We start from the raw sequence: 27,500 nt of genomic DNA, 5'->3' as shown, positions 1-27,500 counted from the left end.
CAACAGACATCCCTGGCAGTGTCTGTGACCAAATGAAGTTTTCTGTACCCCAGAAGCAGCAGTAAAGTATTAGCCGGGGATCGAACCCAAAGCCTGGCGACGGCTGTCAAGCCAAAGAAAGGCAGTTCAAGCCCACCCAAGGACAGGCTCGCTTTAGTGCCTTGCTAGCTATTTGTTTAGAACATTATAGAGTGTCTGCATTAAGTGTTGACCATTTAGAAAGAACTTTAAGCTGGCGTAGAGTCTGCTGCACCGGAATGGAACCTCTCCAGAGACTGAGCAGGTGCAGGATGTCCTAACTGTTCAGAGATCTTGTCTTGGTCTTGTCTTCCATGGAATTGTAGGGTGCCAAAAGCAAGCTCACATGCGTTGGCCGGGAATCGAACCCGGGTCAACTGCTTGGAAGGCAGCTATGCTCACCACTATACCACCAACGCTACATGCTGAAACTCGCCTAGCATGTACCATTGCAATATACCCAAGAGAAAAATGAGCTTGCTTATTTGCCTACTTTGCTAGATGTAAGCAGTGGGACACATGGTGATACTGCTTACAGACTTCAATTCAAGACTTCAGAAAGATCATGTGCCCCCCTGGATGATGCTGGTGCAACACACACAGCAAAGGACAGCAATTTGAAGTCTGGAAGATTCCAGGGCAAGGGTAGGAAGGATGAAAAGCTAGGTGGCCATGCAACCATTCCTGCTAACCCAAAGCTTACTTGTGCCCTACAACACATTGGCTTAAGACTTGACCAAATCCAATGCTCCAATATGGGGAAGCTTCTCTGTTTGCTGTTTTTTTTTTTTTTTTTTTTTTTTTTTAAGTGCGGTGTCACAGTTCACCCATCTCTTCAACTACAAGAACGGCCCAGGAGTAGTCATAGCTACCCTAATATGTACGTTACAGCAGGGCCCTTATTACACTTTCTCTTACAGGGCAATGGAAACCGTTTTGCCCATGCGATAAAGCAAGGTGCAAAAATGAATTCATGCCTAGCAGAGGATGGTTTCGATCCATCGACCTCTGGGTTATGGGCCCAGCACGCTTCCGCTGCGCCACTCTGCTTCTGTTTGTATTCAACCTTCAAGTTTAAGAAGGGTACATTAGTTGAAATAGTTACACTACTATCTATGTTACAGCAAGGCCCTAATGACACTTTCTCTTAAGGGGCTATGGCCGACAATTGGCCCATATGGTAAGCAAGGTATAAAAACCAACGTACACCTAGCAGAGGATGGTTTCGATCCATCGACCTCTGGGTTATGGGCCCAGCACGCTTCCGCTGCGCCACTCTGCTGCCATACAGTGAATGCTTCATTGTGGGAAAAAGTGGCGTTAAACTTCTTGGAGCAGACTTACTTCCTCACTCCACAAGACACACATACATCCCCATAAAATCATTTAGCAACAACTGCAGGCACAGTCTCTGTGGCGCAATCGGTTAGCGCATTCGGCTGTTAACCGAAAGGTTGGTGGTTCAAGCCCACCCAGGGACGGCCTTTCCTTTTGTGTTCAACAGTTGTCCGAAGAGAACCCCAGATAGCCATGTAGATTCATTTGAGACACGTTGGAATCTCATTCACGTTCATGAAAAGGGTGAGCAGCATCAAGTTCATGTCTTAGTGATACAACAGACATCCCTGGCAGTGTCTGTGACCAAATGAAGTTTTCTGTACCCCAGAAGCAGCAGTAAAGTATTAGCCGGGGATCGAACCCAAAGCCTGGCGACGGCTGTCAAGCCAAAGAAAGGCAGTTCAAGCCCACCCAAGGACAGGCTCGCTTTAGTGCCTTGCTAGCTATTTGTTTAGAACATTATAGAGTGTCTGCATTAAGTGTTGACCATTTAGAAAGAACTTTAAGCTGGCGTAGAGTCTGCTGCACCGGAATGGAACCTCTCCAGAGACTGAGCAGGTGCAGGATGTCCTAACTGTTCAGAGATCTTGTCTTGGTCTTGTCTTCCATGGAATTGTAGGGTGCCAAAAGCAAGCTCACATGCGTTGGCCGGGAATCGAACCCGGGTCAACTGCTTGGAAGGCAGCTATGCTCACCACTATACCACCAACGCTACATGCTGAAACTCGCCTAGCATGTACCATTGCAATATACCCAAGAGAAAAATGAGCTTGCTTATTTGCCTACTTTGCTAGATGTAAGCAGTGGGACACATGGTGATACTGCTTACAGACTTCAATTCAAGACTTCAGAAAGATCATGTGCCCCCCTGGATGATGCTGGTGCAACACACACAGCAAAGGACAGCAATTTGAAGTCTGGAAGATTCCAGGGCAAGGGTGGGAAGGATGAAAAGCTAGGTGGCCATGCAACCATTCCTGCTAACCCAAAGCTTACTTGTGCCCTACAACACATTGGCTTAAGACTTGACCAAATCCAATGCTCCAATATGGGGAAGCTTCTCTGTTTGCTGTTTTTTTTTTTGTTTTTTTTTTTTAAGTGCGGTGTCACAGTTCACCCATCTCTTCAACTACAAGAACGGCCCAGGAGTAGTCTTAGCTACCCTAATATGTACGTTACAGCAGGGCCCTTATTACACTTTCTCTTACAGGGCAATGGAAACCGTTTTGCCCATGCGATAAAGCAAGGTGCAAAAATGAATTCATGCCTAGCAGAGGATGGTTTCGATCCTTCGACCTCTGGGTTATGGGCCCAGCACGCTTCCGCTGCGCCACTCTGCTTCTGTTTGTATTCAACCTTCAAGTTTAAGAAGGGTACATTAGTTGAAATAGTTACACTACTATCTATGTTACAGCAAGGCCCTAATGACACTTTCTCTTAAGGGGCTATGGCCGACAATTGGCCCATATGGTAAGCAAGGTATAAAAACCAACGTACACCTAGCAGAGGATGGTTTCGATCCATCGACCTCTGGGTTATGGGCCCAGCACGCTTCCGCTGCGCCACTCTGCTGCCATACAGTGAATGCTTCATTGTGGGAAAAAGTGGCGTTAAACTTCTTGGAGCAGACTTACTTCCTCACTCCACAAGACACACATACATCCCCATAAAATCATTTAGCAACAACTGCAGGCACAGTCTCTGTGGCGCAATCGGTTAGCGCGTTCGGCTGTTAACCGAAAGGTTGGTGATTCAAGCCCACCCAGGGACGGCCTTTCCTTTTGTGTTCAACAGTTGTCCGAAGAGAACCCCAGATAGCCATGTAGATTCATTTGAGACACGTTGGAATCTCATTCACGTTCATGAAAAGGGTGAGCAGCATCAAGTTCATGTCTTAGTGATACAACAGACATCCCTGGCAGTGTCTGTGACCAAATGAAGTTTTCTGTACCCCAGAAGCAGCAGTAAAGTATTAGCCGGGGATCGAACCCAAAGCCTGGCGACGGCTGTCAAGCCAAAGAAAGGCAGTTCAAGCCCACCCAAGGACAGGCTCGCTTTAGTGCCTTGCTAGCTATTTGTTTAGAACATTATAGAGTGTCTGCATTAAGTGTTGACCATTTAGAAAGAACTTTAAGCTGGCGTAGAGTCTGCTGCACCGGAATGGAACCTCTCCAGAGACTGAGCAGGTGCAGGATGTCCTAACTGTTCAGAGATCTTGTCTTGGTCTTGTCTTCCATGGAATTGTAGGGTGCCAAAAGCAAGCTCACATGCGTTGGCCGGGAATCGAACCCGGGTCAACTGCTTGGAAGGCAGCTATGCTCACCACTATACCACCAACGCTACATGCTGAAACTCGCCTAGCATGTACCATTGCAATATACCCAAGAGAAAAATGAGCTTGCTTATTTGCCTACTTTGCTAGATGTAAGCAGTGGGACACATGGTGATACTGCTTACAGACTTCAATTCAAGACTTCAGAAAGATCATGTGCCCCCCTGGATGATGCTGGTGCAACACACACAGCAAAGGACAGCAATTTGAAGTCTGGAAGATTCCAGGGCAAGGGTAGGAAGGATGAAAAGCTAGGTGGCCATGCAACCATTCCTGCTAACCCAAAGCTTACTTGTGCCCTACAACACATTGGCTTAAGACTTGACCAAATCCAATGCTCCAATATGGGGAAGCTTCTCTGTTTGCTGTTTTTTTTTTTTTTTTTTTTTTTTTTAAGTGCGGTGTCACAGTTCACCCATCTCTTCAACTACAAGAACGGCCCAGGAGTAGTCTTAGCTACCCTAATATGTACGTTACAGCAGGGCCCTTATTACACTTTCTCTTACAGGGCAATGGAAACCGTTTTGCCCATGCGATAAAGCAAGGTGCAAAAATGAATTCATGCCTAGCAGAGGATGGTTTCGATCCATCGACCTCTGGGTTATGGGCCCAGCACGCTTCCGCTGCGCCACTCTGCTTCTGTTTGTATTCAACCTTCAAGTTTAAGAAGGGTACATTAGTTGAAATAGTTACACTACTATCTATGTTACAGCAAGGCCCTAATGACACTTTCTCTTAAGGGGCTATGGCCGACAATTGGCCCATATGGTAAGCAAGGTATAAAAACCAACGTACACCTAGCAGAGGATGGTTTCGATCCATCGACCTCTGGGTTATGGGCCCAGCACGCTTCCGCTGCGCCACTCTGCTGCCATACAGTGAATGCTTCATTGTGGGAAAAAGTGGCGTTAAACTTCTTGGAGCAGACTTACTTCCTCACTCCACAAGACACACATACATCCCCATAAAATCATTTAGCAACAACTGCAGGCACAGTCTCTGTGGCGCAATCGGTTAGCGCGATCGGCTGTTAACCGAAAGGTTGGTGGTTCAAGCCCACCCAGGGACGGCCTTTCCTTTTGTGTTCAACAGTTGTCCGAAGAGAACCCCAGATAGCCATGTAGATTCATTTGAGACACGTTGGAATCTCATTCACGTTCATGAAAAGGGTGAGCAGCATCAAGTTCATGTCTTAGTGATACAACAGACATCCCTGGCCGTGTCTGTGACCAAATGAAGTTTTCTGTACCCCAGAAGCAGCAGTAAAGTATTAGCCGGGGATCGAACCCAAAGCCTGGCGACGGCTGTCAAGCCAAAGAAAGGCAGTTCAAGCCCACCCAAGGACAGGCTCGCTTTAGTGCCTTGCTAGCTATTTGTTTAGAACATTATAGAGTGTCTGCATTAAGTGTTGACCATTTAGAAAGAACTTTAAGCTGGCGTAGAGTCTGCTGCACCGGAATGGAACCTCTCCAGAGACTGAGCAGGTGCAGGATGTCCTAACTGTTCAGAGATCTTGTCTTGGTCTTGTCTTCCATGGAATTGTAGGGTGCCAAAAGCAAGCTCACATGCGTTGGCCGGGAATCGAACCCGGGTCAACTGCTTGGAAGGCAGCTATGCTCACCACTATACCACCAACGCTACATGCTGAAACTCGCCTAGCATGTACCATTGCAATATACCCAAGAGAAAAATGAGCTTGCTTATTTGCCTACTTTGCTAGATGTAAGCAGTGGGACACATGGTGATACTGCTTACAGACTTCAATTCAAGACTTCAGAAAGATCATGTGCCCCCCTGGATGATGCTGGTGCAACACACACAGCAAAGGACAGCAATTTGAAGTCTGGAAGATTCCAGGGCAAGGGTAGGAAGGATGAAAAGCTAGGTGGCCATGCAACCATTCCTGCTAACCCAAAGCTTACTTGTGCCCTACAACACATTGGCTTAAGACTTGACCAAATCCAATGCTCCAATATAGGGAAGCTTCTCTGTTTGCTGTTTTTTTTTTTTTTTTTTTTTTTTTTTAAGTGCGGTGTCACAGTTCACCCATCTCTTCAACTACAAGAACGGCCCAGGAGTAGTCTTAGCTACCCTAATATGTACGTTACAGCAGGGCCCTTATTACACTTTCTCTTACAGGGCAATGGAAACCGTTTTGCCCATGCGATAAAGCAAGGTGCAAAAATGAATTCATGCCTAGCAGAGGATGGTTTCGATCCATCGACCTCTGGGTTATGGGCCCAGCACGCTTCCGCTGCGCCACTCTGCTTCTGTTTGTATTCAACCTTCAAGTTTAAGAAGGGTACATTAGTTGAAATAGTTACACTACTATCTATGTTACAGCAAGGCCCTAATGACACTTTCTCTTAAGGGGCTATGGCCGACAATTGGCCCATATGGTAAGCAAGGTATAAAAACCAACGTACACCTAGCAGAGGATGGTTTCGATCCATCGACCTCTGGGTTATGGGCCCAGCACGCTTCCGCTGCGCCACTCTGCTGCCATACAGTGAATGCTTCATTGTGGGAAAAAGTGGCGTTAAACTTCTTGGAGCAGACTTACTTCCTCACTCCACAAGACACACATACATCCCCATAAAATCATTTAGCAACAACTGCAGGCACAGTCTCTGTGGCGCAATCGGTTAGCGCATTCGGCTGTTAACCGAAAGGTTGGTGGTTCAAGCCCACCCAGGGACGGCCTTTCCTTTTGTGTTCAACAGTTGTCCGAAGAGAACCCCAGATAGCCATGTAGATTCATTTGAGACACGTTGGAATCTCATTCACGTTCATGAAAAGGGTGAGCAGCATCAAGTTCATGTCTTAGTGATACAACAGACATCCCTGGCAGTGTCTGTGACCAAATGAAGTTTTCTGTACCCCAGAAGCAGCAGTAAAGTATTAGCCGGGGATCGAACCCAAAGCCTGGCGACGGCTGTCAAGCCAAAGAAAGGCAGTTCAAGCCCACCCAAGGACAGGCTCGCTTTAGTGCCTTGCTAGCTATTTGTTTAGAACATTATAGAGTGTCTGCATTAAGTGTTGACCATTTAGAAAGAACTTTAAGCTGGCGTAGAGTCTGCTGCACCGGAATGGAACCTCTCCAGAGACTGAGCAGGTGCAGGATGTCCTAACTGTTCAGAGATCTTGTCTTGGTCTTGTCTTCCATGGAATTGTAGGGTGCCAAAAGCAAGCTCACATGCGTTGGCCGGGAATCGAACCCGGGTCAACTGCTTGGAAGGCAGCTATGCTCACCACTATACCACCAACGCTACATGCTGAAACTCGCCTAGCATGTACCATTGCAATATACCCAAGAGAAAAATGAGCTTGCTTATTTGCCTACTTTGCTAGATGTAAGCAGTGGGACACATGGTGATACTGCTTACAGACTTCAATTCAAGACTTCAGAAAGATCATGTGCCCCCCTGGATGATGCTGGTGCAACACACACAGCAAAGGACAGCAATTTGAAGTCTGGAAGATTCCAGGGCAAGGGTAGGAAGGATGAAAAGCTAGGTGGCCATGCAACCATTCCTGCTAACCCAAAGCTTACTTGTGCCCTACAACACATTGGCTTAAGACTTGACCAAATCCAATGCTCCAATATGGGGAAGCTTCTCTGTTTGCTGTTTTTTTTTTTTTTTTTTTTTTTAAGTGCGGTGTCACAGTTCACCCATCTCTTCAACTACAAGAACGGCCCAGGAGTAGTCTTAGCTACCCTAATATGTACGTTACAGCAGGGCCCTTATTACACTTTCTCTTACAGGGCAATGGAAACCGTTTTGCCCATGCGATAAAGCAAGGTGCAAAAATGAATACATGCCTAGCAGAGGATGGTTTCGATCCATCGACCTCTGGGTTATGGGCCCAGCACGCTTCCGCTGCGCCACTCTGCTTCTGTTTGTATTCAACCTTCAAGTTTAAGAAGGGTACATTAGTTGAAATAGTTACACTACTATCTATGTTACAGCAAGGCCCTAATGACACTTTCTCTTAAGGGGCTATGGCCGACAATTGGCCCATATGGTAAGCAAGGTATAAAAACCAACGTACACCTAGCAGAGGATGGTTTCGATCCATCGACCTCTGGGTTATGGGCCCAGCACGCTTCCGCTGCGCCACTCTGCTGCCATACAGTGAATGCTTCATTGTGGGAAAAAGTGGCGTTAAACTTCTTGGAGCAGACTTACTTCCTCACTCCACAAGACACACATACATCCCCATAAAATCATTTAGCAACAACTGCAGGCACAGTCTCTGTGGCGCAATCGGTTAGCGCATTCGGCTGTTAACCGAAAGGTTGGTGGTTCAAGCCCACCCAGGGACGGCCTTTCCTTTTGTGTTCAACAGTTGTCCGAAGAGAACCCCAGATAGCCATGTAGATTCATTTGAGACACGTTGGAATCTCATTCACGTTCATGAAAAGGGTGAGCAGCATCAAGTTCATGTCTTAGTGATACAACAGACATCCCTGGCAGTGTCTGTGACCAAATGAAGTTTTCTGTACCCCAGAAGCAGCAGTAAAGTATTAGCCGGGGATCGAACCCAAAGCCTGGCGACGGCTGTCAAGCCAAAGAAAGGCAGTTCAAGCCCACCCAAGGACAGGCTCGCTTTAGTGCCTTGCTAGCTATTTGTTTAGAACATTATAGAGTGTCTGCATTAAGTGTTGACCATTTAGAAAGAACTTTAAGCTGGCGTAGAGTCTGCTGCACCGGAATGGAACCTCTCCAGAGACTGAGCAGGTGCAGGATGTCCTAACTGTTCAGAGATCTTGTCTTGGTCTTGTCTTCCATGGAATTGTAGGGTGCCAAAAGCAAGCTCACATGCGTTGGCCGGGAATCGAACCCGGGTCAACTGCTTGGAAGGCAGCTATGCTCACCACTATACCACCAACGCTACATGCTGAAACTCGCCTAGCATGTACCATTGCAATATACCCAAGAGAAAAATGAGCTTGCTTATTTGCCTACTTTGCTAGATGTAAGCAGTGGGACACATGGTGATACTGCTTACAGACTTCAATTCAAGACTTCAGAAAGATCATGTGCCCCCCTGGATGATGCTGGTGCAACACACACAGCAAAGGACAGCAATTTGAAGTCTGGAAGATTCCAGGGCAAGGGTGGGAAGGATGAAAAGCTAGGTGGCCATGCAACCATTCCTGCTAACCCAAAGCTTACTTGTGCCCTACAACACATTGGCTTAAGACTTGACCAAATCCAATGCTCCAATATGGGGAAGCTTCTCTGTTTGCTGTTTTTTTTTTTTTTTTTTTTTTTAAGTGCGGTGTCACAGTTCACCCATCTCTTCAACTACAAGAACGGCCCAGGAGTAGTCTTAGCTACCCTAATATGTACGTTACAGCAGGGCCCTTATTACACTTTCTCTTACAGGGCAATGGAAACCGTTTTGCCCATGCGATAAAGCAAGGTGCAAAAATGAATTCATGCCTAGCAGAGGATGGTTTCGATCCATCGACCTCTGGGTTATGGGCCCAGCACGCTTCCGCTGCGCCACTCTGCTTCTGTTTGTATTCAACCTTCAAGTTTAAGAAGGGTACATTAGTTGAAATAGTTACACTACTATCTATGTTACAGCAAGGCCCTAATGACACTTTCTCTTAAGGGGCTATGGCCGACAATTGGCCCATATGGTAAGCAAGGTATAAAAACCAACGTACACCTAGCAGAGGATGGTTTCGATCCATCGACCTCTGGGTTATGGGCCCAGCACGCTTCCGCTGCGCCACTCTGCTTCTGTTTGTATTCAACCTTCAAGTTTAAGAAGGGTACATTAGTTGAAATAGTTACACTACTATCTATGTTACAGCAAGGCCCTAATGACACTTTCTCTTAAGGGGCTATGGCCGACAATTGGCCCATATGGTAAGCAAGGTATAAAAACCAACGTACACCTAGCAGAGGATGGTTTCGATCCATCGACCTCTGGGTTATGGGCCCAGCACGCTTCCGCTGCGCCACTCTGCTGCCATACAGTGAATGCTTCATTGTGGGAAAAAGTGGCGTTAAACTTCTTGGAGCAGACTTACTTCCTCACTCCACAAGACACACATACATCCCCATAAAATCATTTAGCAACAACTGCAGGCACAGTCTCTGTGGCGCAATCGGTTAGCGCGTTCGGCTGTTAACCGAAAGGTTGGTGGTTCAAGCCCACCCAGGGACGGCCTTTCCTTTTGTGTTCAACAGTTGTCCGAAGAGAACCCCAGATAGCCATGTAGATTCATTTGAGACACGTTGGAATCTCATTCACGTTCATGAAAAGGGTGAGCAGCATCAAGTTCATGTCTTAGTGATACAACAGACATCCCTGGCAGTGTCTGTGACCAAATGAAGTTTTCTGTACCCCAGAAGCAGCAGTAAAGTATTAGCCGGGGATCGAACCCAAAGCCTGGCGACGGCTGTCAAGCCAAAGAAAGGCAGTTCAAGCCCACCCAAGGACAGGCTCGCTTTAGTGCCTTGCTAGCTATTTGTTTAGAACATTATAGAGTGTCTGCATTAAGTGTTGACCATTTAGAAAGAACTTTAAGCTGGCGTAGAGTCTGCTGCACCGGAATGGAACCTCTCCAGAGACTGAGCAGGTGCAGGATGTCCTAACTGTTCAGAGATCTTGTCTTGGTCTTGTCTTCCATGGAATTGTAGGGTGCCAAAAGCAAGCTCACATGCGTTGGCCGGGAATCGAACCCGGGTCAACTGCTTGGAAGGCAGCTATGCTCACCACTATACCACCAACGCTACATGCTGAAACTCGCTTAGCATGTACCATTGCAATATACCCAAGAGAAAAATGAGCTTGCTTATTTGCCTACTTTGCTAGATGTAAGCAGTGGGACACATGGTGATACTGCTTACAGACTTCAATTCAAGACTTCAGAAAGATCATGTGCCCCCCTGGATGATGCTGGTGCAACACACACAGCAAAGGACAGCAATTTGAAGTCTGGAAGATTCCAGGGCAAGGGTGGGAAGGATGAAAAGCTAGGTGGCCATGCAACCATTCCTGCTAACCCAAAGCTTACTTGTGCCCTACAACACATTGGCTTAAGACTTGACCAAATCCAATGCTCCAATATGGGGAAGCTTCTCTGTTTGCTGTTTTTTTTTTTGTTTTTTTTTTTTAAGTGCGGTGTCACAGTTCACCCATCTCTTCAACTACAAGAACGGCCCAGGAGTAGTCTTAGCTACCCTAATATGTACGTTACAGCAGGGCCCTTATTACACTTTCTCTTACAGGGCAATGGAAACCGTTTTGCCCATGCGATAAAGCAAGGTGCAAAAATGAATTCATGCCTAGCAGAGGATGGTTTCGATCCATCGACCTCTGGGTTATGGGCCCAGCACGCTTCCGCTGCGCCACTCTGCTTCTGTTTGTATTCAACCTTCAAGTTTAAGAAGGGTACATTAGTTGAAATAGTTACACTACTATCTATGTTACAGCAAGGCCCTAATGACACTTTCTCTTAAGGGGCTATGGCCGACAATTGGCCCATATGGTAAGCAAGGTATAAAAACCAACGTACACCTAGCAGAGGATGGTTTCGATCCATCGACCTCTGGGTTATGGGCCCAGCACGCTTCCGCTGCGCCACTCTGCTGCCATACAGTGAATGCTTCATTGTGGGAAAAAGTGGCGTTAAACTTCTTGGAGCAGACTTACTTCCTCACTCCACAAGACACACATACATCCCCATAAAATCATTTAGCAACAACTGCAGGCACAGTCTCTGTGGCGCAATCGGTTAGCGCGTTCGGCTGTTAACCGAAAGGTTGGTGGTTCAAGCCCACCCAGGGACGGCCTTTCCTTTTGTGTTCAACAGTTGTCCGAAGAGAACCCCAGATAGCCATGTAGATTCATTTGAGACACGTTGGAATCTCATTCACGTTCATGAAAAGGGTGAGCAGCATCAAGTTCATGTCTTAGTGATACAACAGACATCCCTGGCAGTGTCTGTGACCAAATGAAGTTTTCTGTACCCCAGAAGCAGCAGTAAAGTATTAGCCGGGGATCGAACCCAAAGCCTGGCGACGGCTGTCAAGCCAAAGAAAGGCAGTTCAAGCCCACCCAAGGACAGGCTCGCTTTAGTGCCTTGCTAGCTATTTGTTTAGAACATTATAGAGTGTCTGCATTAAGTGTTGACCATTTAGAAAGAACTTTAAGCTGGCGTAGAGTCTGCTGCACCGGAATGGAACCTCTCCAGAGACTGAGCAGGTGCAGGATGTCCTAACTGTTCAGAGATCTTGTCTTGGTCTTGCCTTCCATGGAATTGTAGGGTGCCAAAAGCAAGCTCACATGCGTTGGCCGGGAATCGAACCCGGGTCAACTGCTTGGAAGGCAGCTATGCTCACCACTATACCACCAACGCTACATGCTGAAACTCGCCTAGCATGTACCATTGCAATATACCCAAGAGAAAAATGAGCTTGCTTATTTGCCTACTTTGCTAGATGTAAGCAGTGGGACACATGGTGATACTGCTTACAGACTTCAATTCAAGACTTCAGAAAGATCATGTGCCCCCCTGGATGATGCTGGTGCAACACACACACAGCAAAGGACAGCAATTTGAAGTCTGGAAGATTCCAGGGCAAGGGTAGGAAGGATGAAAAGCTAGGTGGCCATGCAACCATTCCTGCTAACCCAAAGCTTACTTGTGCCCTACAACACATTGGCTTAAGACTTGACCAAATCCAATGCTCCAATATGGGGAAGCTTCTCTGTTTGCTGTTTTTTTTTTTTTTTTTTTTTTTTTAAGTGCGGTGTCACAGTTCACCCATCTCTTCAACTACAAGAACGGCCCAGGAGTAGTCTTAGCTACCCTAATATGTACGTTACAGCAGGGCCCTTATTACACTTTCTCTTACAGGGCAATGGAAACCGTTTTGCCCATGCGATAAAGCAAGGTGCAAAAATGAATTCATGCCTAGCAGAGGATGGTTTCGATCCATCGACCTCTGGGTTATGGGCCCAGCACGCTTCCGCTGCGCCACTCTGCTTCTGTTTGTATTCAACCTTCAAGTTTAAGAAGGGTACATTAGTTGAAATAGTTACACTACTATATATGTTACAGCAAGGCCCTAATGACACTTTCTCTTAAGGGGCTATGGCCGACAATTGGCCCATATGGTAAGCAAGGTATAAAAACCAACGTACACCTAGCAGAGGATGGTTTCGATCCATCGACCTCTGGGTTATGGGCCCAGCACGCTTCCGCTGCGCCACTCTGCTGCCATACAGTGAATGCTTCATTGTGGGAAAAAGTGGCGTTAAACTTCTTGGAGCAGACTTACTTCCTCACTCCACAAGACACACATACATCCCCATAAAATCATTTAGCAACAACTGCAGGCACAGTCTCTGTGGCGCAATCGGTTAGCGCGTTCGGCTGTTAACCGAAAGGTTGGTGGTTCAAGCCCACCCAGGGACGGCCTTTCCTTTTGTGTTCAACAGTTGTCCGAAGAGAACCCCAGATAGCCATGTAGATTCATTTGAGACACGTTGGAATCTCATTCACGTTCATGAAAAGGGTGAGCAGCATCAAGTTCATGTCTTAGTGATACAACAGACATCCCTGGCAGTGTCTGTGACCAAATGAAGTTTTCTGTACCCCAGAAGCAGCAGTAAAGTATTAGCCGGGGATCGAACCCAAAGCCTGGCGACGGCTGTCAAGCCAAAGAAAGGCAGTTCAAGCCCACCCAAGGACAGGCTCGCTTTAGTGCCTTGCTAGCTATTTGTTTAGAACATTATAGAGTGTCTGCATTAAGTGTTGACCATTTAGAAAGAACTTTAAGCTGGCGTAGAGTCTGCTGCACCGGAATGGAACCTCTCCAGAGACTGAGCAGGTGCAGGATGTCCTAACTGTTCAGAGATCTTGTCTTGGTCTTGTCTTCCATGGAATTGTAGGGTGCCAAAAGCAAGCTCACATGCGTTGGCCGGGAATCGAACCCGGGTCAACTGCTTGGAAGGCAGCTATGCTCACCACTATACCACCAACGCTACATGCTGAAACTCGCCTAGCATGTACCATTGCAATATACCCAAGAGAAAAATGAGCTTGCTTATTTGCCTACTTTGCTAGATGTAAGCAGTGGGACACATGGTGATACTGCTTACAGACTTCAATTCAAGACTTCAGAAAGATCATGTGCCCCCCTGGATGATGCTGGTGCAACACACACAGCAAAGGACAGCAATTTGAAGTCTGGAAGATTCCAGGGCAAGGGTGGGAAGGATGAAAAGCTAGGTGGCCATGCAACCATTCCTGCTAACCCAAAGCTTACTTGTGCCCTACAACACATTGGCTTAAGACTTGACCAAATCCAATGCTCCAATATGGGGAAGCTTCTCTGTTTGCTGTTTTTTTTTTTTTTTTTTTTTTTAAGTGCGGTGTCACAGTTCACCCATCTCTTCAACTACAAGAACGGCCCAGGAGTAGTCTTAGCTACCCTAATATGTACGTTACAGCAGGGCCCTTATTACACTTTCTCTTACAGGGCAATGGAAACCGTTTTGCCCATGCGATAAAGCAAGGTGCAAAAATGAATTCATGCCTAGCAGAGGATGGTTTCGATCCATCGACCTCTGGGTTATGGGCCCAGCACGCTTCCGCTGCGCCACTCTGCTTCTGTTTGTATTCAACCTTCAAGTTTAAGAAGGGTACATTAGTTGAAATAGTTACACTACTATCTATGTTACAGCAAGGCCCTAATGACACTTTCTCTTAAGGGGCTATGGCCGACAATTGGCCCATATGGTAAGCAAGGTATAAAAACCAACGTACACCTAGCAGAGGATGGTTTCGATCCATCGACCTCTGGGTTATGGGCCCAGCACGCTTCCGCTGCGCCACTCTGCTTCTGTTTGTATTCAACCTTCAAGTTTAAGAAGGGTACATTAGTTGAAATAGTTACACTACTATCTATGTTACAGCAAGGCCCTAATGACACTTTCTCTTAAGGGGCTATGGCCGACAATTGGCCCATATGGTAAGCAAGGTATAAAAACCAACGTACACCTAGCAGAGGATGGTTTCGATCCATCGACCTCTGGGTTATGGGCCCAGCACGCTTCCGCTGCGCCACTCTGCTGCCATACAGTGAATGCTTCATTGTGGGAAAAAGTGGCGTTAAACTTCTTGGAGCAGACTTACTTCCTCACTCCACAAGACACACATACATCCCCATAAAATCATTTAGCAACAACTGCAGGCACAGTCTCTGTGGCGCAATCGGTTAGCGCGTTCGGCTGTTAACCGAAAGGTTGGTGGTTCAAGCCCACCCAGGGACGGCCTTTCCTTTTGTGTTCAACAGTTGTCCGAAGAGAACCCCAGATAGCCATGTAGATTCATTTGAGACACGTTGGAATCTCATTCACGTTCATGAAAAGGGTGAGCAGCATCAAGTTCATGTCTTAGTGATACAACAGACATCCCTGGCAGTGTCTGTGACCAAATGAAGTTTTCTGTACCCCAGAAGCAGCAGTAAAGTATTAGCCGGGGATCGAACCCAAAGCCTGGCGACGGCTGTCAAGCCAAAGAAAGGCAGTTCAAGCCCACCCAAGGACAGGCTCGCTTTAGTGCCTTGCTAGCTATTTGTTTAGAACATTATAGAGTGTCTGCATTAAGTGTTGACCATTTAGAAAGAACTTTAAGCTGGCGTAGAGTCTGCTGCACCGGAATGGAACCTCTCCAGAGACTGAGCAGGTGCAGGATGTCCTAACTGTTCAGAGATCTTGTCTTGGTCTTGTCTTCCATGGAATTGTAGGGTGCCAAAAGCAAGCTCACATGCATTGGCCGGGAATCGAACCCGGGTCAACTGCTTGGAAGGCAGCTATGCTCACCACTATACCACCAACGCTACATGCTGAAACTCGCCTAGCATGTACCATTGCAATATACCCAAGAGAAAAATGAGCTTGCTTATTTGCCTACTTTGCTAGATGTAAGCAGTGGGACACATGGTGATACTGCTTACAGACTTCAATTCAAGACTTCAGAAAGATCATGTGCCCCCCTGGATGATGCTGGTGCAACACACACAGCAAAGGACAGCAATTTGAAGTCTGGAAGATTCCAGGGCAAGGGTGGGAAGGATGAAAAGCTAGGTGGCCATGCAACCATTCCTGCTAACCCAAAGCTTACTTGTGCCCTACAACACATTGGCTTAAGACTTGACCAAATCCAATGCTCCAATATGGGGAAGCTTCTCTGTTTGCTGTTTTTTTTTTTGTTTTTTTTTTTTAAGTGCGGTGTCACAGTTCACCCATCTCTTCAACTACAAGAACGGCCCAGGAGTAGTCTTAGCTACCCTAATATGTACGTTACAGCAGGGCCCTTATTACACTTTCTCTTACAGGGCAATGGAAACCGTTTTGCCCATGCGATAAAGCAAGGTGCAAAAATGAATTCATGCCTAGCAGAGGATGGTTTCGATCCATCGACCTCTGGGTTATGGGCCCAGCACGCTTCCGCTGCGCCACTCTGCTTCTGTTTGTATTCAACCTTCAAGTTTAAGAAGGGTACATTAGTTGAAATAGTTACACTACTATCTATGTTACAGCAAGGCCCTAATGACACTTTCTCTTAAGGGGCTATGGCCGACAATTGGCCCATATGGTAAGCAAGGTATAAAAACCAACGTACACCTAGCAGAGGATGGTTTCGATCCATCGACCTCTGGGTTATGGGCCCAGCACGCTTCCGCTGCGCCACTCTGCTGCCATACAGTGAATGCTTCATTGTGGGAAAAAGTGGCGTTAAACTTCTTGGAGCAGACTTACTTCCTCACTCCACAAGACACACATACATCCCCATAAAATCATTTAGCAACAACTGCAGGCACAGTCTCTGTGGCGCAATCGGTTAGCGCGTTCGGCTGTTAACCGAAAGGTTGGTGGTTCAAGCCCACCCAGGGACGGCCTTTCCTTTTGTGTTCAACAGTTGTCCGAAGAGAACCCCAGATAGCCATGTAGATTCATTTGAGACACGTTGGAATCTCATTCACGTTCATGAAAAGGGTGAGCAGCATCAAGTTCATGTCTTAGTGATACAACAGACATCCCTGGCAGTGTCTGTGACCAAATGAAGTTTTCTGTACCCCAGAAGCAGCAGTAAAGTATTAGCCGGGGATCGAACCCAAAGCCTGGCGACGGCTGTCAAGCCAAAGAAAGGCAGTTCAAGCCCACCCAAGGACAGGCTCGCTTTAGTGCCTTGCTAGCTATTTGTTTAGAACATTATAGAGTGTCTGCATTAAGTGTTGACCATTTAGAAAGAACTTTAAGCTGGCGTAGAGTCTGCTGCACCGGAATGGAACCTCTCCAGAGACTGAGCAGGTGCAGGATGTCCTAACTGTTCAGAGATCTTGTCTTGGTCTTGCCTTCCATGGAATTGTAGGGTGCCAAAAGCAAGCTCACATGCGTTGGCCGGGAATCGAACCCGGGTCAACTGCTTGGAAGGCAGCTATGCTCACCACTATACCACCAACGCTACATGCTGAAACTCGCCTAGCATGTACCATTGCAATATACCCAAGAGAAAAATGAGCTTGCTTATTTGCCTACTTTGCTAGATGTAAGCAGTGGGACACATGGTGATACTGCTTACAGACTTCAATTCAAGACTTCAGAAAGATCATGTGCCCCCCTGGATGATGCTGGTGCAACACACACACAGCAAAGGACAGCAATTTGAAGTCTGGAAGATTCCAGGGCAAGGGTAGGAAGGATGAAAAGCTAGGTGGCCATGCAACCATTCCTGCTAACCCAAAGCTTACTTGTGCCCTACAACACATTGGCTTAAGACTTGACCAAATCCAATGCTCCAATATGGGGAAGCTTCTCTGTTTGCTGTTTTTTTTTTTTTTTTTTTTTTTTTTAAGTGCGGTGTCACAGTTCACCCATCTCTTCAACTACAAGAACGGCCCAGGAGTAGTCTTAGCTACCCTAATATGTACGTTACAGCAGGGCCCTTATTACACTTTCTCTTACAGGGCAATGGAAACCGTTTTGCCCATGCGATAAAGCAAGGTGCAAAAATGAATTCATGCCTAGCAGAGGATGGTTTCGATCCATCGACCTCTGGGTTATGGGCCCAGCACGCTTCCGCTGCGCCACTCTGCTTCTGTTTGTATTCAACCTTCAAGTTTAAGAAGGGTACATTAGTTGAAATAGTTACACTACTATCTATGTTACAGCAAGGCCCTAATGACACTTTCTCTTAAGGGGCTATGGCCGACAATTGGCCCATATGGTAAGCAAGGTATAAAAACCAACGTACACCTAGCAGAGGATGGTTTCGATCCATCGACCTCTGGGTTATGGGCCCAGCACGCTTCCGCTGCGCCACTCTGCTGCCATACAGTGAATGCTTCATTGTGGGAAAAAGTGGCGTTAAACTTCTTGGAGCAGACTTACTTCCTCACTCCACAAGACACACATACATCCCCATAAAATCATTTAGCAACAACTGCAGGCACAGTCTCTGTGGCGCAATCGGTTAGCGCATTCGGCTGTTAACCGAAAGGTTGGTGGTTCAAGCCCACCCAGGGACGTCATTTCCTTTTGTGTTCAACAGTTGTCCGAAGAGAACCCCAGATAGCCATGTAGATTCATTTGAGACACGTTGGAATCTCATTCACGTTCATGAAAAGGGTGAGCAGCATCAAGTTCATGTCTTAGTGATACAACAGACATCCCTGGCAGTGTCTGTGACCAAATGAAGTTTTCTGTACCCCAGAAGCAGCAGTAAAGTATTAGCCGGGGATCGAACCCAAAGCCTGGCGACGGCTGTCAAGCCAAAGAAAGGCAGTTCAAGCCCACCCAAGGACAGGCTCGCTTTAGTGCCTTGCTAGCTATTTGTTTAGAACATTATAGAGTGTCTGCATTAAGTGTTGACCATTTAGAAAGAACTTTAAGCTGGCGTAGAGTCTGCTGCACCGGAATGGAACCTCTCCAGAGACTGAGCAGGTGCAGGATGTCCTAACTGTTCAGAGATCTTGTCTTGGTCTTGTCTTCCATGGAATTGTAGGGTGCCAAAAGCAAGCTCACATGCGTTGGCCGGGAATCGAACCCGGGTCAACTGCTTGGAAGGCAGCTATGCTCACCACTATACCACCAACGCTACATGCTGAAACTCGCCTAGCATGTACCATTGCAATATACCCAAGAGAAAAATGAGCTTGCTTATTTGCCTACTTTGCTAGATGTAAGCAGTGGGACACATGGTGATACTGCTTACAGACTTCAATTCAAGACTTCAGAAAGATCATGTGCCCCCCTGGATGATGCTGGTGCAACACACACAGCAAAGGACAGCAATTTGAAGTCTGGAAGATTCCAGGGCAAGGGTAGGAAGGATGAAAAGCTAGGTGGCCATGCAACCATTCCTGCTAACCCAAAGCTTACTTGTGCCCTACAACACATTGGCTTAAGACTTGACCAAATCCAATGCTCCAATATGGGGAAGCTTCTCTGTTTGCTGTTTTTTTTTTTGTTTTTTTTTTTTAAGTGCGGTGTCACAGTTCACCCATCTCTTCAACTACAAGAACGGCCCAGGAGTAGTCTTAGCTACCCTAATATGTACGTTACAGCAGGGCCCTTATTACACTTTCTCTTACAGGGCAATGGAAACCGTTTTGCCCATGCGATAAAGCAAGGTGCAAAAATGAATTCATGCCTAGCAGAGGATGGTTTCGATCCATCGACCTCTGGGTTATGGGCCCAGCACGCTTCCGCTGCGCCACTCTGCTTCTGTTTGTATTCAACCTTCAAGTTTAAGAAGGGTACATTAGTTGAAATAGTTACACTACTATCTATGTTACAGCAAGGCCCTAATGACACTTTCTCTTAAGGGGCTATGGCCGACAATTGGCCCATATGGTAAGCAAGGTATAAAAACCAACGTACACATAGCAGAGGATGGTTTCGATCCATCGACCTCTGGGTTATGGGCCCAGCACGCTTCCGCTGCGCCACTCTGCTGCCATACAGTGAATGCTTCATTGTGGGAAAAAGTGGCGTTAAACTTCTTGGAGCAGACTTACTTCCTCACTCCACAAGACACACATACATCCCCATAAAATCATTTAGCAACAACTGCAGGCACAGTCTCTGTGGCGCAATCGGTTAGCGCATTCGGCTGTTAACCGAAAGGTTGGTGGTTCAAGCCCACCCAGGGACGGCCTTTCCTTTTGTGTTCAACAGTTGTCCGAAGAGAACCCCAGATAGCCATGTAGATTCATTTGAGACACGTTGGAATCTCATTCACGTTCATGAAAAGGGTGAGCAGCATCAAGTTCATGTCTTAGTGATACAACAGACATCCCTGGCAGTGTCTGTGACCAAATGAAGTTTTCTGTACCCCAGAAGCAGCAGTAAAGTATTAGCCGGGGATCGAACCCAAAGCCTGGCGACGGCTGTCAAGCCAAAGAAAGGCAGTTCAAGCCCACCCAAGGACAGGCTCGCTTTAGTGCCTTGCTAGCTATTTGTTTAGAACATTATAGAGTGTCTGCATTAAGTGTTGACCATTTAGAAAGAACTTTAAGCTGGCGTAGAGTCTGCTGCACCGGAATGGAACCTCTCCAGAGACTGAGCAGGTGCAGGATGTCCTAACTGTTCAGAGATCTTGTCTTGGTCTTGTCTTCCATGGAATTGTAGGGTGCCAAAAGCAAGCTCACATGCGTTGGCCGGGAATCGAACCCGGGTCAACTGCTTGGAAGGCAGCTATGCTCACCACTATACCACCAACGCTACATGCTGAAACTCGCCTAGCATGTACCATTGCAATATACCCAAGAGAAAAATGAGCTTGCTTATTTGCCTACTTTGCTAGATGTAAGCAGTGGGACACATGGTGATACTGCTTACAGACTTCAATTCAAGACTTCAGAAAGATCATGTGCCCCCCTGGATGATGCTGGTGCAACACACACACAGCAAAGGACAGCAATTTGAAGTCTGGAAGATTCCAGGGCAAGGGTAGGAAGGATGAAAAGCTAGGTGGCCATGCAACCATTCCTGCTAACCCAAAGCTTACTTGTGCCCTACAACACATTGGCTTAAGACTTGACCAAATCCAATGCTCCAATATGGGGAAGCTTCTCTGTTTGCTGTTTTTTTTTTTTTTTTTTTTTTTTTAAGTGCGGTGTCACAGTTCACCCATCTCTTCAACTACAAGAACGGCCCAGGAGTAGTCTTAGCTACCCTAATATGTACGTTACAGCAGGGCCCTTATTACACTTTCTCTTACAGGGCAATGGAAACCGTTTTGCCCATGCGATAAAGCAAGGTGCAAAAATGAATTCATGCCTAGCAGAGGATGGTTTCGATCCATCGACCTCTGGGTTATGGGCCCAGCACGCTTCCGCTGCGCCACTCTGCTTCTGTTTGTATTCAACCTTCAAGTTTAAGAAGGGTACATTAGTTGAAATAGTTACACTACTATCTATGTTACAGCAAGGCCCTAATGACACTTTCTCTTAAGGGGCTATGGCCGACAATTGGCCCATATGGTAAGCAAGGTATAAAAACCAACGTACACCTAGCAGAGGATGGTTTCGATCCATCGACCTCTGGGTTATGGGCCCAGCACGCTTCCGCTGCGCCACTCTGCTGCCATACAGTGAATGCTTCATTGTGGGAAAAAGTGGCGTTAAACTTCTTGGAGCAGACTTACTTCCTCACTCCACAAGACACACATACATCCCCATAAAATCATTTAGCAACAACTGCAGGCACAGTCTCTGTGGCGCAATCGGTTAGCGCATTCGGCTGTTAACCGAAAGGTTGGTGGTTCAAGCCCACCCAGGGACGGCCTTTCCTTTTGTGTTCAACAGTTGTCCGAAGAGAACCCCAGATAGCCATGTAGATTCATTTGAGACACGTTGGAATCTCATTCACGTTCATGAAAAGGGTGAGCAGCATCAAGTTCATGTCTTAGTGATACAACAGACATCCCTGGCAGTGTCTGTGACCAAATGAAGTTTTCTGTACCCCAGAAGCAGCAGTAAAGTATTAGCCGGGGATCGAACCCAAAGCCTGGCGACGGCTGTCAAGCCAAAGAAAGGCAGTTCAAGCCCACCCAAGGACAGGCTCGCTTTAGTGCCTTGCTAGCTATTTGTTTAGAACATTATAGAGTGTCTGCATTAAGTGTTGACCATTTAGAAAGAACTTTAAGCTGGCGTAGAGTCTGCTGCACCGGAATGGAACCTCTCCAGAGACTGAGCAGGTGCAGGATGTCCTAACTGTTCAGAGATCTTGTCTTGGTCTTGTCTTCCATGGAATTGTAGGGTGCCAAAAGCAAGCTCACATGCGTTGGCCGGGAATCGAACCCGGGTCAACTGCTTGGAAGGCAGCTATGCTCACCACTATACCACCAACGCTACATGCTGAAACTCGCCTAGCATGTACCATTGCAATATACCCAAGAGAAAAATGAGCTTGCTTATTTGCCTACTTTGCTAGATGTAAGCAGTGGGACACATGGTGATACTGCTTACAGACTTCAATTCAAGACTTCAGAAAGATCATGTGCCCCCCTGGATGATGCTGGTGCAACACACACAGCAAAGGACAGCAATTTGAAGTCTGGAAGATTCCAGGGCAAGGGTAGGAAGGATGAAAAGCTAGGTGGCCATGCAACCATTCCTGCTAACCCAAAGCTTACTTGTGCCCTACAACACATTGGCTTAAGACTTGACCAAATCCAATGCTCCAATATGGGGAAGCTTCTCTGTTTGCTGTTTTTTTTTTTGTTTTTTTTTTTTAAGTGCGGTGTCACAGTTCACCCATCTCTTCAACTACAAGAACGGCCCAGGAGTAGTCTTAGCTACCCTAATATGTACGTTACAGCAGGGCCCTTATTACACTTTCTCTTACAGGGCAATGGAAACCGTTTTGCCCATGCGATAAAGCAAGGTGCAAAAATGAATTCATGCCTAGCAGAGGATGGTTTCGATCCATCGACCTCTGGGTTATGGGCCCAGCACGCTTCCGCTGCGCCACTCTGCTTCTGTTTGTATTCAACCTTCAAGTTTAAGAAGGGTACATTAGTTGAAATAGTTACACTACTATCTATGTTACAGCAAGGCCCTAATGACACTTTCTCTTAAGGGGCTATGGCCGACAATTGGCCCATATGGTAAGCAAGGTATGAAAACCAACGTACACCTAGCAGAGGATGGTTTCGATCCATCGACCTCTGGGTTATGGGCCCAGCACGCTTCCGCTGCGCCACTCTGCTGCCATACAGTGAATGCTTCATTGTGGGAAAAAGTGGCGTTAAACTTCTTGGAGCAGACTTACTTCCTCACTCCACAAGACACACATACATCCCCATAAAATCATTTAGCAACAACTGCAGACACAGTCTCTGTGGCGCAATCGGTTAGCGCGTTCGGCTGTTAACCGAAAGGTTGGTGGTTCAAGCCCACCCAGGGACGGCCTTTCCTTTTGTGTTCAACAGTTGTCCGAAGAGAACCCCAGATAGCCATGTAGATTCATTTGAGACACGTTGGAATCTCATTCACGTTCATGAAAAGGGTGAGCAGCATCAAGTTCATGTCTTAGTGATACAACAGACATCCCTGGCAGTGTCTGTGACCAAATGAAGTTTTCTGTACCCCAGAAGCAGCAGTAAAGTATTAGCCGGGGATCGAACCCAAAGCCTGGCGACGGCTGTCAAGCCAAAGAAAGGCAGTTCAAGCCCACCCAAGGACAGGCTCGCTTTAGTGCCTTGCTAGCTATTTGTTTAGAACATTATAGAGTGTCTGCATTAAGTGTTGACCATTTAGAAAGAACTTTAAGCTGGCGTAGAGTCTGCTGCACCGGAATGGAACCTCTCCAGAGACTGAGCAGGTGCAGGATGTCCTAACTGTTCAGAGATCTTGTCTTGGTCTTGTCTTCCATGGAATTGTAGGGTGCCAAAAGCAAGCTCACATGCGTTGGCCGGGAATCGAACCCGGGTCAACTGCTTGGAAGGCAGCTATGCTCACCACTATACCACCAACGCTACATGCTGAAACTCGCCTAGCATGTACCATTGCAATATACCCAAGAGAAAAATGAGCTTGCTTATTTGCCTACTTTGCTAGATGTAAGCAGTGGGACACATGGTGATACTGCTTACAGACTTCAATTCAAGACTTCAGAAAGATCATGTGCCCCCCTGGATGATGCTGGTGCAACACACACAGCAAAGGACAGCAATTTGAAGTCTGGAAGATTCCAGGGCAAGGGTAGGAAGGATGAAAAGCTAGGTGGCCATGCAACCATTCCTGCTAACCCAAAGCTTACTTGTGCCCTACAACACATTGGCTTAAGACTTGACCAAATCCAATGCTCCAATATGGGGAAGCTTCTCTGTTTGCTGTTTTTTTTTTTTTTTTTTTTTTTTTAAGTGCGGTGTCACAGTTCACCCATCTCTTCAACTACAAGAACGGCCCAGGAGTAGTCTTAGCTACCCTAATATGTACGTTACAGCAGGGCCCTTATTACACTTTCTCTTACAGGGCAATGGAAACCGTTTTGCCCATGCGATAAAGCAAGGTGCAAAAATGAATTCATGCCTAGCAGAGGATGGTTTCGATCCATCGACCTCTGGGTTATGGGCCCAGCACGCTTCCGCTGCGCCACTCTGCTTCTGTTTGTATTCAACCTTCAAGTTTAAGAAGGGTACATTAGTTGAAATAGTTACACTACTATCTATGTTACAGCAAGGCCCTAATGACACTTTCTCTTAAGGGGCTATGGCCGACAATTGGCCCATATGGTAAGCAAGGTATAAAAACCAACGTACACCTAGCAGAGGATGGTTTCGATCCATCGACCTCTGGGTTATGGGCCCAGCACGCTTCCGCTGCGCCACTCTGCTGCCATACAGTGAATGCTTCATTGTGGGAAAAAGTGGCGTTAAACTTCTTGGAGCAGACTTACTTCCTCACTCCACAAGACACACATACATCCCCATAAAATCATTTAGCAACAACTGCAGGCACAGTCTCTGTGGCGCAATCGGTTAGCGCATTCGGCTGTTAACCGAAAGGTTGGTGGTTCAAGCCCACCCAGGGACGGCCTTTCCTTTTGTGTTCAACAGTTGTCCGAAGAGAACCCCAGATAGCCATGTAGATTCATTTGAGACACGTTGGAATCTCATTCACGTTCATGAAAAGGGTGAGCAGCATCAAGTTCATGTCTTAGTGATACAACAGACATCCCTGGCAGTGTCTGTGACCAAATGAAGTTTTCTGTACCCCAGAAGCAGCAGTAAAGTATTAGCCGGGGATCGAACCCAAAGCCTGGCGACGGCTGTCAAGCCAAAGAAAGGCAGTTCAAGCCCACCCAAGGACAGGCTCGCTTTAGTGCCTTGCTAGCTATTTGTTTAGAACATTATAGAGTGTCTGCATTAAGTGCTGACCATTTAGAAAGAACTTTAAGCTGGCGTAGAGTCTGCTGCACCGGAATGGAACCTCTCCAGAGACTGAGCAGGTGCAGGATGTCCTAACTGTTCAGAGATCTTGTCTTGGTCTTGTCTTCCATGGAATTGTAGGGTGCCAAAAGCAAGCTCACATGCGTTGGCCAGGAATCGAACCCGGGTCAACTGCTTGGAAGGCAGCTATGCTCACCACTATACCAACAACGCTACATGCTGAAACTCGCCTAGCATGTACCATTGCAATATACCCAAGAGAAAAATGAGCTTGCTTATTTGCCTACTTTGCTAGATGTAAGCAGTGGGACACATGGTGATACTGCTTACAGACTTCAATTCAAGACTTCAGAAAGATCATGTGCCCCCCTGGATGATGCTGGTGCAACACACACAGCAAAGGACAGCAATTTGAAGTCTGGAAGATTCCAGGGCAAGGGTGGGAAGGATGAAAAGCTAGGTGGCCATGCAACCATTCCTGCTAACCCAAAGCTTACTTGTGCCCTACAACACATTGGCTTAAGACTTGACCAAATCCAATGCTCCAATATGGGGAAGCTTCTCTGTTTGCTGTTTTTTTTTTTTTTTTTTTTTTGTGCGGTGTCACAGTTCACCCATCTCTTCAACTACAAGAACGGCCCAGGAGTAGTCTTAGCTACCCTAATATGTACGTTACAGCAGGGCCCTTATTACACTTTCTCTTACAGGGCAATGGAAACCGTTTTGCCCATGCGATAAAGCAAGGTGCAAAAATGAATTCATGCCTAGCAGAGGATGGTTTCGATCCATCGACCTCTGGGTTATGGGCCCAGCACGCTTCCGCTGCGCCACTCTGCTTCTGTTTGTATTCAACCTTCAAGTTTAAGAAGGGTACATTAGTTGAAATAGTTACACTACTATCTATGTTACAGCAAGGCCCTAATGACACTTTCTCTTAAGGGGCTATGGCCGACAATTGGCCCATATGGTAAGCAAGGTATGAAAACCAACGTACACCTAGCAGAGGATGGTTTCGATCCATCGACCTCTGGGTTATGGGCCCAGCACGCTTCCGCTGCGCCACTCTGCTGCCATACAGTGAATGCTTCATTGTGGGAAAAAGTGGCGTTAAACTTCTTGGAGCAGACTTACTTCCTCACTCCACAAGACACACATACATCCCCATAAAATCATTTAGCAACAACTGCAGGCACAGTCTCTGTGGCGCAATCGGTTAGCGCGTTCGGCTGTTAACCGAAAGGTTGGTGGTTCAAGCCCACCCAGGGACGGCCTTTCCTTTTGTGTTCAACAGTTGTCCGAAGAGAACCCCAGATAGCCATGTAGATTCATTTGAGACACGTTGGAATCTCATTCACGTTCATGAAAAGGGTGAGCAGCATCAAGTTCATGTCTTAGTGATACAACAGACATCCCTGGCAGTGTCTGTGACCAAATGAAGTTTTCTGTACCCCAGAAGCAGCAGTAAAGTATTAGCCGGGGATCGAACCCAAAGCCTGGCGACGGCTGTCAAGCCAAAGAAAGGCAGTTCAAGCCCACCCAAGGACAGGCTCGCTTTAGTGCCTTGCTAGCTATTTGTTTAGAACATTATAGAGTGTCTGCATTAAGTGTTGACCATTTAGAAAGAACTTTAAGCTGGCGTAGAGTCTGCTGCACCGGAATGGAACCTCTCCAGAGACTGAGCAGGTGCAGGATGTCCTAACTGTTCAGAGATCTTGTCTTGGTCTTGTCTTCCATGGAATTGTAGGGTGCCAAAAGCAAGCTCACATGCGTTGGCCGGGAATCGAACCCGGGTCAACTGCTTGGAAGGCAGCTATGCTCACCACTATACCACCAACGCTACATGCTGAAACTCGCCTAGCATGTACCATTGCAATATACCCAAGAGAAAAATGAGCTTGCTTATTTGCCTACTTTGCTAGATGTAAGCAGTGGGACACATGGTGATACTGCTTACAGACTTCAATTCAAGACTTCAGAAAGATCATGTGCCCCCCTGGATGATGCTGGTGCAACACACACAGCAAAGGACAGCAATTTGAAGTCTGGAAGATTCCAGGGCAAGGGTAGGAAGGATGAAAAGCTAGGTGGCCATGCAACCATTCCTGCTAACCCAAAGCTTACTTGTGCCCTACAACACATTGGCTTAAGACTTGACCAAATCCAATGCTCCAATATGGGGAAGCTTCTCTGTTTGCTGTTTTTTTTTTTTGTTTGTTTTTTTTTAAGTGCGGTGTCACAGTTCACCCATCTCTTCAACTACAAGAACGGCCCAGGAGTAGTCTTAGCTACCCTAATATGTACGTTACAGCAGGGCCCTTATTACACTTTCTCTTACAGGGCAATGGAAACCGTTTTGCCCATGCGATAAAGCAAGGT

General features: G+C 46.8%; 30 non-coding genes across 30 annotated transcripts; 14 read left to right on the top strand and 16 right to left on the bottom strand.

The window, feature by feature from the left end:
- Positions 1-365: 365 nt before the first annotated feature.
- Positions 366-437, bottom strand: TRNAG-UCC (transfer RNA glycine (anticodon UCC)). The gene has a single exon. It is a non-coding gene; the product is annotated as a tRNA-Gly (tRNA).
- Positions 438-1,425: 988 nt separating this feature from the next.
- On the top strand, positions 1,426-1,499 carry TRNAN-GUU (transfer RNA asparagine (anticodon GUU)). Its single transcript has one exon. It is a non-coding gene; the product is annotated as a tRNA-Asn (tRNA).
- Positions 1,500-1,996: 497 nt separating this feature from the next.
- TRNAG-UCC (transfer RNA glycine (anticodon UCC)) lies at positions 1,997-2,068 on the bottom strand. The gene has a single exon. It is a non-coding gene; the product is annotated as a tRNA-Gly (tRNA).
- Positions 2,069-3,624: 1,556 nt separating this feature from the next.
- TRNAG-UCC (transfer RNA glycine (anticodon UCC)) lies at positions 3,625-3,696 on the bottom strand. The gene has a single exon. It is a non-coding gene; the product is annotated as a tRNA-Gly (tRNA).
- A 1,558-nt stretch (positions 3,697-5,254) lies between these two features.
- Positions 5,255-5,326, bottom strand: TRNAG-UCC (transfer RNA glycine (anticodon UCC)). The gene has a single exon. It is a non-coding gene; the product is annotated as a tRNA-Gly (tRNA).
- Positions 5,327-6,314: 988 nt separating this feature from the next.
- Positions 6,315-6,388, top strand: TRNAN-GUU (transfer RNA asparagine (anticodon GUU)). Its single transcript has one exon. It is a non-coding gene; the product is annotated as a tRNA-Asn (tRNA).
- Positions 6,389-6,885: 497 nt separating this feature from the next.
- TRNAG-UCC (transfer RNA glycine (anticodon UCC)) lies at positions 6,886-6,957 on the bottom strand. The gene has a single exon. It is a non-coding gene; the product is annotated as a tRNA-Gly (tRNA).
- A 984-nt stretch (positions 6,958-7,941) lies between these two features.
- TRNAN-GUU (transfer RNA asparagine (anticodon GUU)) lies at positions 7,942-8,015 on the top strand. Its single transcript has one exon. It is a non-coding gene; the product is annotated as a tRNA-Asn (tRNA).
- A 497-nt stretch (positions 8,016-8,512) lies between these two features.
- Positions 8,513-8,584, bottom strand: TRNAG-UCC (transfer RNA glycine (anticodon UCC)). Its single transcript has one exon. It is a non-coding gene; the product is annotated as a tRNA-Gly (tRNA).
- Positions 8,585-9,800: 1,216 nt separating this feature from the next.
- Positions 9,801-9,874, top strand: TRNAN-GUU (transfer RNA asparagine (anticodon GUU)). The gene has a single exon. It is a non-coding gene; the product is annotated as a tRNA-Asn (tRNA).
- Positions 9,875-10,371: 497 nt separating this feature from the next.
- On the bottom strand, positions 10,372-10,443 carry TRNAG-UCC (transfer RNA glycine (anticodon UCC)). Its single transcript has one exon. It is a non-coding gene; the product is annotated as a tRNA-Gly (tRNA).
- A 985-nt stretch (positions 10,444-11,428) lies between these two features.
- Positions 11,429-11,502, top strand: TRNAN-GUU (transfer RNA asparagine (anticodon GUU)). The gene has a single exon. It is a non-coding gene; the product is annotated as a tRNA-Asn (tRNA).
- Positions 11,503-11,999: 497 nt separating this feature from the next.
- TRNAG-UCC (transfer RNA glycine (anticodon UCC)) lies at positions 12,000-12,071 on the bottom strand. The gene has a single exon. It is a non-coding gene; the product is annotated as a tRNA-Gly (tRNA).
- Positions 12,072-13,059: 988 nt separating this feature from the next.
- Positions 13,060-13,133, top strand: TRNAN-GUU (transfer RNA asparagine (anticodon GUU)). The gene has a single exon. It is a non-coding gene; the product is annotated as a tRNA-Asn (tRNA).
- A 497-nt stretch (positions 13,134-13,630) lies between these two features.
- On the bottom strand, positions 13,631-13,702 carry TRNAG-UCC (transfer RNA glycine (anticodon UCC)). The gene has a single exon. It is a non-coding gene; the product is annotated as a tRNA-Gly (tRNA).
- A 1,216-nt stretch (positions 13,703-14,918) lies between these two features.
- TRNAN-GUU (transfer RNA asparagine (anticodon GUU)) lies at positions 14,919-14,992 on the top strand. Its single transcript has one exon. It is a non-coding gene; the product is annotated as a tRNA-Asn (tRNA).
- A 497-nt stretch (positions 14,993-15,489) lies between these two features.
- On the bottom strand, positions 15,490-15,561 carry TRNAG-UCC (transfer RNA glycine (anticodon UCC)). The gene has a single exon. It is a non-coding gene; the product is annotated as a tRNA-Gly (tRNA).
- Positions 15,562-16,546: 985 nt separating this feature from the next.
- TRNAN-GUU (transfer RNA asparagine (anticodon GUU)) lies at positions 16,547-16,620 on the top strand. The gene has a single exon. It is a non-coding gene; the product is annotated as a tRNA-Asn (tRNA).
- Positions 16,621-17,117: 497 nt separating this feature from the next.
- Positions 17,118-17,189, bottom strand: TRNAG-UCC (transfer RNA glycine (anticodon UCC)). The gene has a single exon. It is a non-coding gene; the product is annotated as a tRNA-Gly (tRNA).
- A 989-nt stretch (positions 17,190-18,178) lies between these two features.
- On the top strand, positions 18,179-18,252 carry TRNAN-GUU (transfer RNA asparagine (anticodon GUU)). Its single transcript has one exon. It is a non-coding gene; the product is annotated as a tRNA-Asn (tRNA).
- Positions 18,253-18,749: 497 nt separating this feature from the next.
- Positions 18,750-18,821, bottom strand: TRNAG-UCC (transfer RNA glycine (anticodon UCC)). Its single transcript has one exon. It is a non-coding gene; the product is annotated as a tRNA-Gly (tRNA).
- A 985-nt stretch (positions 18,822-19,806) lies between these two features.
- Positions 19,807-19,880, top strand: TRNAN-GUU (transfer RNA asparagine (anticodon GUU)). Its single transcript has one exon. It is a non-coding gene; the product is annotated as a tRNA-Asn (tRNA).
- Positions 19,881-20,377: 497 nt separating this feature from the next.
- Positions 20,378-20,449, bottom strand: TRNAG-UCC (transfer RNA glycine (anticodon UCC)). Its single transcript has one exon. It is a non-coding gene; the product is annotated as a tRNA-Gly (tRNA).
- A 988-nt stretch (positions 20,450-21,437) lies between these two features.
- Positions 21,438-21,511, top strand: TRNAN-GUU (transfer RNA asparagine (anticodon GUU)). The gene has a single exon. It is a non-coding gene; the product is annotated as a tRNA-Asn (tRNA).
- Positions 21,512-22,008: 497 nt separating this feature from the next.
- On the bottom strand, positions 22,009-22,080 carry TRNAG-UCC (transfer RNA glycine (anticodon UCC)). The gene has a single exon. It is a non-coding gene; the product is annotated as a tRNA-Gly (tRNA).
- A 985-nt stretch (positions 22,081-23,065) lies between these two features.
- On the top strand, positions 23,066-23,139 carry TRNAN-GUU (transfer RNA asparagine (anticodon GUU)). The gene has a single exon. It is a non-coding gene; the product is annotated as a tRNA-Asn (tRNA).
- A 497-nt stretch (positions 23,140-23,636) lies between these two features.
- On the bottom strand, positions 23,637-23,708 carry TRNAG-UCC (transfer RNA glycine (anticodon UCC)). Its single transcript has one exon. It is a non-coding gene; the product is annotated as a tRNA-Gly (tRNA).
- A 986-nt stretch (positions 23,709-24,694) lies between these two features.
- TRNAN-GUU (transfer RNA asparagine (anticodon GUU)) lies at positions 24,695-24,768 on the top strand. Its single transcript has one exon. It is a non-coding gene; the product is annotated as a tRNA-Asn (tRNA).
- Positions 24,769-26,318: 1,550 nt separating this feature from the next.
- TRNAN-GUU (transfer RNA asparagine (anticodon GUU)) lies at positions 26,319-26,392 on the top strand. The gene has a single exon. It is a non-coding gene; the product is annotated as a tRNA-Asn (tRNA).
- Positions 26,393-26,889: 497 nt separating this feature from the next.
- Positions 26,890-26,961, bottom strand: TRNAG-UCC (transfer RNA glycine (anticodon UCC)). The gene has a single exon. It is a non-coding gene; the product is annotated as a tRNA-Gly (tRNA).
- Positions 26,962-27,500: the final 539 nt, after the last annotated feature.

Source organism: Hyperolius riggenbachi, chromosome 4, assembly GCF_040937935.1.
Source record: "Hyperolius riggenbachi isolate aHypRig1 chromosome 4, aHypRig1.pri, whole genome shotgun sequence".
Classification (NCBI taxonomy): Eukaryota; Metazoa; Chordata; class Amphibia; order Anura; family Hyperoliidae; genus Hyperolius; species Hyperolius riggenbachi.
This window is presented reverse-complemented; position numbering and strand designations above follow the sequence as displayed.